We start from the raw sequence: 11588 nt of genomic DNA, 5'->3' as shown, positions 1-11588 counted from the left end.
TAGCCCATCCTGAAGTGCATTGGCAAACAAGAGGTCACCAAGAGGGTGCCTCTGCACTTATTTTTGAAACATCCAAGGTTGGCTCCCTGCAGTGTGACACCCTTACTTTAGCTCTAACTGTGGACAATGCCTTGGGGTTCAGCACAATGGCACAGTATCTCCTTGTGCACTGCAGAGTGCTGTTGCCTTTTGTCCATATGGTGATATTTACAGCTTGAGTTTTACACGTATTTACTTTTACTTACAAGGCTTCCATTGCAAGAGCATGCTGCAGATCAAAAGGACGGCACTCTGTGTATTTTAATTTAAAGATATCATTACTTATAATATTTACTAATGCCTGCAGATAAGATCACTTACTAATATCATACTAATATCATACAAAATAAATTAATACTAGCAGCTCCCTAGGGTAACTGATTAGAAAACAATACTCATTCTGTTGGTCAGTTCCTTTTCTGTCAGACTCAAATCAAAAACTCACTGCAGCCTTTTCTACAGATTTAAGTAATTTTTCGATCATTTTTTATCAGTGAGACATAAATTCTTTTCTTCCAGACAAGGAGATGCTGCTGATATCTTGTTCAAAAGCTGATGTCACACAGAAAATCACCCCCTTAATTGACAGTATAGGCAGCTTGTTGGCTGTTTCACTGATGGCTTGGAAAGGTCGCACCACTGCTACTGTGCAGTTCAGCATTTCTCCAAAGAGCTGACCTTACTGAAAAGCACCCTCTTGTCCTGTGCTTGCAGGTGAACACAACACCAGGCAAATACCCAACTCGGCACTTCTTTCTCACAAAGTAACTGTTTTTTCTCAGAGGCTGATGTTAATAACTCTAAATCAGACTTGGAAAGCAAGCAACAGCAGATAGCACCCTTCCTGCTCTTACCAGATGTGTAGATTTGGGAATAGACTTTCATTTCCCACAGGCCAAAGGACCAAGAATTTGGGATTGTATATGGAAAGAGGAGAGGAGAGGAGATGGTCTTGTGAGATTTAATTGGCTTTGAAAGGTTTCTTCCTCAGGCTGCACGGGGCGTAGTTATAGAAACCTGGGTTTTAACAAGTTCCTATTTTGCCTTTGACAGCTGCTTCCCTCATGATTTTGGAAAGATTGCATAAAGTTGCTGCCTCACTTTCCCCATCTGGAAGGCTAAAACGCTAATAACATGCTGACTGTGCAGGCCTATTTGGAGGATTAGTTAATGTTTTCAAAGTGTTTTGTAAATCCCATGCACTAGTCAGACAATGCAAATCGAGCAATAGTCTGTGATTTCTTTAGTATGTGCTACTCCATTATTGAGCTGTTCTTTCATAACTTTTTACGTCTGCCAGGACGCACAGTAGTTTCTGCTTCTTTCTTCACATGCCCAGTTTACACTGATGTTTATAGGACATAACAGTTCAGGACTAAAATGAGTTTTGATAGCTTCCTCTTGCTAAATCATCACTTAATTTCTAGAGCCTGCGGTCTGGATTGGGTTCCAGCTTGTGTGTGAAGAAGCCCACGTTGCTATCACATGTGACTGAGAAAGGCAGTGCTGGGGCACTTTATTTTTTAGAGTGGAATAAGTTGAGGATCTGAAAGTTGCGTGGTAAAATCCTTGTGACACTGTTTTAATTGAATTTTCATGGTGGGACTGGAACAGAACATCCCCTAGATAATGGCATCCTTCCTGAGAACCCTTGCATGGCAGACTGCAAGGATTAATCTTAACCAAAGGGAGACATCCCTCCATATGCAGAGTCCAGCAAGTTTTCTACATGCTGTGGGGTCACACTTGCATCTTGTGTCAGGAGCTGTCTGTCCTCCTCAGAACAAGAAACAGCCTTGAGCAATGGCTGCTGCTGCATTAGTCAGCAGGGGCTCCATAAAGAGGGTTGGTTCACAAGTTCCCATGAAAACATTCCTGTTTTTAAACAGTAAATGGCTTGTCAAGTAAATCGAAGCTGGCACAGATTATCCTTATTCACTTACAAAACTGATTTTCAGAGATTAGAAACTGTGACATGAGTGTGAAGTACTTTGAATTTTTGAGTTGCTGGGTTTGGATTTTTTTTGGCAAACTGACAGGAAAAATGAGGGGGTTGCTTTTTGCCAAAGAAGGAAATACAATGTAATTTTGTAGCAAAATCTGTCTTGTCTTTTCTTTTTAACTAACGCTCTTAAACAATGCAAAGTAAAGCACCAGTGAAAAGAGATTGACGCTTTTTAATTGCATTTTTTGAATTGAGATATCTTCCTGAAGATCAGTCTGTAGTCACAAGTGCAATTAATGGCTCACGCAGCAAATGCTAGACTTCAGTATGCTGAAGCTTATGGAAGGCGAACCTTTGCGTGCGTTAGATGTGGACAATCTTTTTTCCCAGGCACCAAGTCATCTAAGTGCAGCCCAGCTCTGTTCTGGAAGTTGTGTCTCTGAGTTAAAATGACAGAGAATAGATTCTGTTTCTTAGACTTGTGTTATATCAGTGCATCTGTGATTTTCACATTGAATCCAGCCGGTGTGGAGCTCAGTGCAGTGCAAAATCACATCTCCCTGCATCCATCGGAGCAGTCATCAGCTAGTGAAATTCCTGGGGTTGCGCCAAGTCAAATGCTGAAAATTTGGAGTGGTGGCGTGTACCACTTGCCTAAAGGTGAGTCCTGAGGCCATTCAGGCAACATTCATATGCCAAATGCTTCCTTCCTGCTAAAGCCTCAGTGGCTCTTTGCAGGAGAGCTCTCTGCAGCACAGCCTGAGTTCCCTGGCTTTGGGAATAACGTGCTCCACTGATTCGAGGCACCAGCATGATGGAGTGAGGTCTCACAAGGCTTACGTGTGAGGCACTGCTGCCTACTGGCAAATGGTGCCATCAGCTTGAGTGGAAGATGACAAGCTGGCTTGTGCAGAGAAAGAAGCTGCCTCAGGATGTTGCAGCTTGTGTTTTTTTCTTGCAAGCTGGGGTTAGATCGGGTGCTTGCAAAGGGATGTTACCTTACCTGCACCCAAGGCTTTTAAATTGAATGTAAAGGTGTAGAATTTAAAGCTGCACAAGAAAAACTAAATAAAGCTTTGGTCTAGTCTTAACATATTACAGCCAAGAGTCTGCCTGTGCCTGTGGGAGTTTGGGAGTGGAAGGTCAGATTTCTCCTGATCTCTCTCCTGTTCTTTTCCTCTGTATGCAGACAAACAAACAATCATGCAGACCTAGGCAGTTTGAAGTTGCAGAAGTCAGGTTTTTAGCTTTTGGGAGTCACAAAGGTGTGTAGAAAAGGAGCTACGTGATTCAGGAGGAGTTTCTCTTTCCTGAACATCCTTAACCCCAGACAAAGTGTTTCAGTAGCATCTCTGCAGCCTTGAAAATTGTGCCTTTATGTGTCCTAAAATTAAATGCTCAAAACAGGAGTACAGTCTAAGGTAAATAAAGCTTTTTATTTTGTAAATGCCCCAACCACAGCTCCTAAAGCTAGCATAGCATGGTGAGGGTAAGTGAATTTTCAGTGCAGCCATCCGTTTTGCGTAACTCATGTAGCTGTCCTGAGATTGTGCCTGTTGATGTATGGTAGTTTGCAGAATTGGAAGCTGCTTATAACCTGTGTACTGTGGTCAGATATTCAAAGATGTCTAAATGTTTAACTACCATTTTCATCTAAATACCTTTGATTTGGGTTTTGTAAGAATTTATAGTTGGGTTGGTGTTGGGTTGTTTTTTGTTTTTGGTTTTTTTTTTAGCTAAAATAGGCCATTTCTTACTGTTTGCAAAATAATCCACACACACTTTGAATTATTAATTTCTTTTCATTTTTATGTCCTTTCAAGATCCTTTCTGAAGAGGGTGTTTGAATATATATTTTTTTTTTTCAGGAGTCTGTGTCCCCACCTGCTAATGTGTTTAATATAAATTCACTGTCTGTCCTTGCGGATTATATTATGCAGTCTAGGGTTGATGGACTTTTTAATAAAGTGAATATTGGAGACAGATTTGATAAAAGACATGCCACATCTAATGATGTTTAATGAAAATAAAAGCTTTTGGGCTTGGTGTCCTGCCCATTAACTTAAGTGTGATTATATTTATTGTCCGTCAGACAGCTCAACACAAGCTCGGTCAGAAAATGAAATTTTAGTGTTACGGTAAAAATAGAAAACAGGATAAATGCTTTGGTTGGGGGACAAATAGTGTTTGTGAAGGTCACATTAAATCTATGGAAACATTGCCACTGACTTCAGCAGGGATTGAACTGTGTTGCAAATATTGCCAGGGAAGAAATGAGAATAACACTGCAAATATTTCTGGTCATGGTTGAAGTTGTATGTTTGTGTAACAAGATCCTAATATTTTCCCTAGTGTTCTTTGCCTGTTTCTGGTGGCTCTTTCTGGACATACTGGAGTATCTGGACATGGCTTGTTCTACTTCTCACGTAGCTTTCCTGGCTGTGATGAAGGCCATGGGCTTGGCAGGATACAGTCACAGCTGAAAGTGCTCTGTAAGATGAGCAAAAAAAGACAAGTGAAAGCAATGATACTATAGAGAATGAGGGGACTTTCTTATAAGATCTAAGTACGTGCTTAAAACTAAGCATATATTAAGATTCAAGGGCATTTGCTTCATTGGAGTTCTGTAATGTGGGGCAGTCTACTAGTGCGTTTGTGGTTTAATGCCAGATCAACTTTCCTTCCTGCCCTCTGCTTCCCTGTTCACAATGCAAAACCCAGACCTGTGTTAGAGAGTTTCTAGAGCTGGTTGGAAAAGCATAAGAGACTTAGGAAATGTATTTTTTAAAAACTCCACCATAAAAAATATTTAGAATTTTCTAATTGGTCTAATGAAAAGTGATCATTTTGGGGAGGAGGAAGGAGGTCAGTTTTGTTCTATTTTTTTTCCTTTCCTCCCTTCTCCTTTCTTTGTTTTCTTGGTGCAAAAGAAATTATAAAGCAGAAATATAGACAGCAAGGAGAGGGAAATACAGGAGCCTGGGTAACTGGGAGTAAAACTGCTCCTATTCTCCCTTCAAAATAGAGAAAGTCTGCAACAGCTGAAAAATGCCTCAACAATCATGTTGAAAAAAAAGGACCATTTTTTCCACTGGATAAAAATCAGTAGCCATATTAATTTCAGAAATACCACAAGATGAAGTAAGTTTTGTCCAGCTGAATATAGTTGCTCATCAGGTTTAGAACTGCTTATAGATTTTGTTTTTCAGAGAAATCACATACAGAATTACTTAAATTCTGTTGAAAGGTTTTTATAAATATCATGTGCAAAACACACCAGGTCCCACTGGCCAGATGTCAATGGAGTGGCTGGAAGAAATAGTAGCTGACTATAAAGGAGGAATTAACAACTTGAATAATACATGTGATAGAAATAAGGTTGACTCAAAACCATAGCACTATAAAAACATTCTGAAATTAAGATTTCCATGTTATGTTAAATATTTTCTAAATTAATATATTCTGTACATAGAGATGGCATTAAATACCCAGTGTGCTGTACTTTCATATACAGTTCCACGTGGTCTATATAGGCGTGTTTGTGTCTATAGCAGTTATACCCATGTATGTTGCGGTTAACACATGCAGCAGCCTTTATCTCCATGTACCAAAGTGTTCTGTGAGTGAACAGAGCATTCTTTTTATGGTCTACACATATCCATGCATGAATATGAATACATATTCCACATGAATACATAAAGCACCTTTGAATCTTTCAAACCCTGGGGAAACACAGCACTCTCCAGAACAGAGTAGTACTTCTTGCTTTGTTCCACGAGCAGAGACAGCAGCAAGCATCTCTTGGTGTGTTTTAGCCCTTGGGTGAGATGAGCTGAGCTGGTGCCTGTCAGGCAGGTCTCGACAAGCCTCCCCCAGCAGTGCCTGGTGGGGAGAGGAGAAGAAGCTTTCCTGGCTGCGGTGGAGAGCTGGGGACCAGCACAGCAGCCTGTACAGCTGGGGCTGTCTCCTGCCACTGCATTTTTTGGGAATGCTGCAGCTTGTGGGGAGTCCTGTACTGTTCCAGGCCAATGATTCATGTATCACAGTGTGTCAGCTTAAAACTCGCTTGTGTGCAGGGAGGGTACAGCCCAGTTCTGTGGGCTCCAGAGAGCGTTGAATCCTGCACAGGGAGAGGAAAACTTGCCAGAGAATGGACAGGTGTTTATTTCTCTTTTGTGGCTACCAATTTCAGATGGGAAGATGGGTCAAGTCAAAGTCTCAGATTAGACCTGCTCCAAAATTGGGTGGATTTGCAAAGCAAACCCTGGCTGGAGGGGATGAGATCTGCCCTTGGTGACAGCCACAGCTCACTGGAAAATGAGCAATGTTGGCATTGCCAGCTGGGGTTTCTTTCTTCTGAGATTCACAGTGACAGGACCCACTGCACCACCTACACTTCGCAGCAGGGTCAAGCACCAGCAGCTCTCACTTTATAGAGTAAGGGTGGTCCAAATCCCCAGCTTTTGCAAAACCTCCCACTATCTGCCTTCTACTGCAGCTCCTGAGATATGGTTTGCATAAATAGTTTGCTGAACATGTCAAAATCAATCAGAGTGAACGAAGCTATGCAACTTTGAGACAGTTTCCTCTCCCCAGGATCATATAATGACTTTCCTAACCAGACATGATGCATAAACTCAGCAGGCCAAATATTACCACCTTTTTTCATTCTGAGTAACACTTACTAACAAGTTTATTTCTGGTGTAGAGAGGCAACTGCTGGCCCATGAATTTTTTAAGCTAATATTGAAGCTTCTATGCTATTCCTACATGCCATGAGGTACTCTGCAGATGCTCAGAAAACGCATATATGTAATGCCTTTTTTTTCTTCTCTCCTTTCCATTGGGCATAATTTGGCATATATTTCACAAATGTCTATGCTGCTCGGCACATGTTAAATAAGTAATGAGAAGGCGCTATTCTTCTGATTGCAGCATTCCTAATGATGGCAGTGATAAAGTAGATGACTCTAACCCCAGGTCAGGATGGCTTTTAAGGTAAGGAAATGGTGACATGAATAAGGAATAGGTGTGAAATTAGTAATGTAATAATTCAAGGGAAGTAAAAACCATGATGTTGGTATGAATTAGAGTGCTTGCTTGTTTCTGACAGAGGTCTTGCATTTCTACTCTGGTTGAATTTACAGACTTTTGAGTCAGGTTTTATCAGTGAGAGATGGAAGTCTGTCTGCTGGTTTATAATGTCTAGACAGGTGCCGAGATATGTTGATAAGTGCACAATTAGATCCCCCTTCCCTTACCTTTTCTGTGGGCTTCGTCTGCCTTGTGACTTATGCTGCTCAGACCCATGGTTAGGAAAGAGGCTACTTTTGGCACAGGGGATGCTAATCCAGGCCAAGCTGTGGCCGAGAAGCTCCAGTGACAACCTGGAAGGTTTAGCTAACCCGGGTTCCTGGTGTGGCATACAGACCAGCTGCTAAACACCCCAAAACCTGGAATCCAGTGGTCTTCCTTCCCAGTGCCTCTGGGACAGTGCGAGTTCATTTTAACTCACCTGTCTTTGGATGAAAAGGGAGCAATTCCACTAGGCTATCTAAGGTTCCCTGTCCTCATTCGTAGATCTTTTCCTGCCTGCACTCTGCAGTGGATCATTAATATTTCAGGTTTATTTTCCATTCGGCTACGTGCCTGCAGCACACAGCTGATTCTAGCATGAAATATTCACAGCAAATTACAGCTATCCGGAGGTCTGGTGATTGCCGGATGAGTCAGGCCCAGGGTCCCACTGCAGTTTCTCCCTCTCCCCTTTTCTAGGTGCTGGGCTGCTGCAGTGTACTTGGACCTGTGCAGGGTTATTTGTTTTCCTTTGTAGGGCTTCAGCCTAGGGATTGTCAAAGATCAATCCTAGCAGATAGGTGCGTCAGTAGATTGTGTGTTGAGAGGTGTTGGCATCAGAGGTTTTTAATATACACTTTAGTGTTGTTACTGCAAGTCATTCTTGCTATTATAGACTGGAAAAGACCAACACAGGCCCCTTTGTGTGGGCTACTATAAATGCACAAAAAAGAGAGTGGGGATCCAGGAAGGTACACACAGCATGGAGGTTAGATAACTGGTCCCAATGGGCTCATCCCAAAAATGGGTTTGGGCATCCCCTCTGCAGCCAGCGGAGGCAAGTGAGGGCCTCTGAGTTTTGAGAGATGAGGCAGATGGGGAGAAGCGAGAGGAGCTGGTGTCCTTATTTTGAACATGCAAAGCTGAAGCACAAAGAACTTAAGGCTGGAATTGAGTTTCCAGGTGAGTGAGCTTAATGCACTGGGTGTGTGGAAGACGCTAAACTCTTCTGAAAAGCCAACCCTTGATTGCAGCTGCCAAGTGCTAAGAAATCTGACCACTGGCATGGGAGTCAGTCCCGTAGCACCATTTGAGAATCAAAGAGGGACTGTTGCCTTGAAATCTGTCTCGAAGCTACATGAGCAATGTCACTTAGACAGTGGGAATTTTCTTGCTGTCCTCAGGTGTGTGTGTTGGGAGTGAAGGCATCAGAAGCAGAAAATGGAGAGGGGTGGACTCAGAGATGCCCGCAGCAAAGCATGTAGGTGCTCAGTTGGTGTCTCTGAAGGGGGGTGAGTCATGTTCATCTGTTTCAGTACCTTGACTGGGAGACTACGCTGTGGGGTTTTTGTTTTCTCCTCTGTTAAGTCATCTCATGGGTTTTCTACTGTTATGAAGCCTTATCACAGCATGGGGCTGGGTAGCAGGGATTTTTGGATTATCTAATTTATAAAACATGTTTAGCAATTCACTGCAGCACTTCAACGGGATGTACCCACTGATGGGATTCAGGGACATGTCTCAGTAATAGCTGCAAAAAGTAACATGGAAAATACATTACTCCAGTGCACTTAAGGACATCAAAAAATAGATTCAGTATATGGCAGAGCGCAGCTCGTTTCTCTCTCCATGCATGAACAGATGCAAGAGAGAGATCTCTTCTGTATCTGCAGCACAGAGTAAGTGCACCTGAGCTCTGTCCTCACTTGTACTGAGGCTTGCTTTATAAGTTCTCCAGTCTTTCATGATGGTTTTTGACTTCTGAAGGGGGATGCCTCTATTTCTGAAGTCCTGTGGAAGCTGCGTTATTCTTTTCATTAAACCTGTTGCTTGGTGCTGTGCACTGAGATCTGTTTTGTCAGGCATGTGACCAAGATTTCCCTCTGGTCCTGGGTGCGGTGGCTTAGACCAATCCCATGGAAACTGCCTTCCCTTTCTTAATAGCTCTTGCAGACACATCTATCAATATTCCAGCCTCCACTTTTTTTCCCCTAGACCTTCTAAGGGCCGGGGCCATGCATTATGTGGAATTATTTATGGATCTAATGTCAGTAACAGCCTGTTAATATCTGTGCCACTTTTCCGAAGATTGCTTTAAAGTGATCTGGGAGCCAGGGCAACTGCTGGCAACCCAACAGCCACCTCTGCTTCTTTCCCAGGGCCTCCCATTTCCTCGGCACCAGAGGAAGATTAGAAGCATCCAGCAATGCCGCACTCTGGAAGTTATCAATAAACTGATGATTTAAGACTAGCACTTCTCAGCCACAGGTAAATAACACTAAGTAGCTGATGGCTGAGGTTCACATTTACTGATATTATCAGGCAGTGGCAAAGGCCATCATAGTAAGAGCCATTTGTTTCGTAGCACTGGAGAGCTATTAGGCCCAGCTGGGTGGTAGACAGACAGTCAGGTCTGAAGTCTTAGGGTCTGTCAACTTGGAAATCTGCAATATTTCCATGAGTTTTCACTGATTTGCACATCAGTGGATTCAACCTGCAGCCTTTTATTCATTTATTTGTTAAGATGGTAATGATTCATGCAGTACTATGAGGCTATGAAAGATCTACTGGCATAAGGAAGCAAAAGGGGAAGAAAATTCTTAATTTCAAGTTACAAGTGACATTTATTATTCATTTTGATAAAGGCTGGTAGGACACTGTTTTGTTTTCTGGTCAGTAAGACCTGAATCAATTAGGACTGCCTCTTGCTGTGTAGAGCTTAAGGCATGTGCTCTCTATGGTATCATGTTTGGAGGGTTGGGTTTAGCCTATTTATTAGTTGTCTGGTGCCTCTGTGTCTGAAAATCTGAATGTGCTCCAATCTCCCCACTCTCCTGGCTGATGGCATCCTTGTTAATGTCTCCCAAATCTATAGCCCAAGGTCAGAGGATGCAGTAAATTCAGAATTGATTCGTTTGAGGTAATAGCAGTCATCTGATAGCAAGCAGGAGAAACTTCTTTTCCATGCCCCATTGCCCTCTAATGGCCAGTGGTGAATTTGCACAGCAAAGTGGGCAATTCAGAGGGCCCGGTAGGAGCTACTGAGGAAATAGGTCTGTTGCTATGGTCCAGTGTGTGCCTTATTTTCAAGAACCCCCCAAAACTATTCACAGTGGAGATTGGTTTGGGGGTGCAAAGAGTAAAAGGTTTGCTCTCTCTTGGTAGCACTGTCACTCAGAGGCAGAGGGAGGGAAAAGAGGGATGAAAGAGGGTGGTAAATTCAGAGATTGAAAAGGAACATAAAAAAAGACATTTTTGTTTTCCCATGGAGTAAGGGGAGAGGGAGGAGTGGGGTGCTCACTTCTAGTAAAAAAAACCCACCCCAAAACCAGTGGTAAACTGCTTTGCTTTTGGGCTAGGAGCAAGACAAGGGTCTGGCACGTGGCTCCGGCGTAGCAAATGCACATTCAGTCAGCTTCAGTTCACTGGTGGTGATTGCACTGTGCCAAAATCCCTTCTGTATCTTACTATATGATGCCAGCAGGTGGGCTTGCTGCTCTGCTGTACTGTGTGTGCGGTAGATCATGCTGAGGAAGGGACCATGAACCAGGAATAAGGGAACCGCTGGACCCAAATCAAGCTATTGCAGGTCAGTGAAAAGTGTGAGACTACACAGGGAAATGCATCTGATGAAGTACTAGCCCTGTGGGGCTACATACTGCAGGCTCTTGACAATTGGAGTGCTGAAGATGTCTTCAGTTTCCTTGGGTTCACTTTCCTCTTGCAGTAGAGGCTTTTTAACAGTAGATGTCACGTTTGCATAACGGAACAATAGATTGTACATACAGACGAGCCCTTTTGTGCCTGACTGGAACGACAGAACATGTGCTCCATCGCAGGGGATACTATCGTGTTCTATGGATGCTGAGGCCATGAAAAGCTGTAAATCATAAACTGCTATGGGTGTGTGCTCTTATATATTTTTCTTGGGTTTCTACTGCAAGTCACTGCTGAAGATGGATGCTTGGTCTCAATACAGCACTCACACTCTGCTTGGGTGCTGGGGTGCAGGCTTTGCTTACTGAAAGTGTTCATATATTAAGGAGGTTTGATCCCATACAGGTCAGACATAGAGTACTGGTTTTCTGCAGGAGAAAGTAAGCCCAAGCTCCATGGTTTGGGAGTTGAATCTGAGAAAGGTAATTGAGAAAAAGCAAGTCTCTTTAGCTTGCTTCAAATCTCCATATCCTCGGAAAATTCTTGATGCTCACAAAGTGGAATATGTTGCAGACTATGAAGAAACAGATTTTAAGGTGGCAGAAAAATGGTGATGTAGTATCTTGTCAACCCTTACTATAGATTTAATTCA

Source organism: Haliaeetus leucocephalus, unplaced genomic scaffold, assembly GCF_000737465.1.
Source record: "Haliaeetus leucocephalus isolate CR32 unplaced genomic scaffold, Haliaeetus_leucocephalus-4.0 Scaffold162, whole genome shotgun sequence".
Lineage (NCBI taxonomy): Eukaryota > Metazoa > Chordata > Aves > Accipitriformes > Accipitridae > Haliaeetus > Haliaeetus leucocephalus.
Note: the sequence above shows the minus strand (reverse complement) of the source record.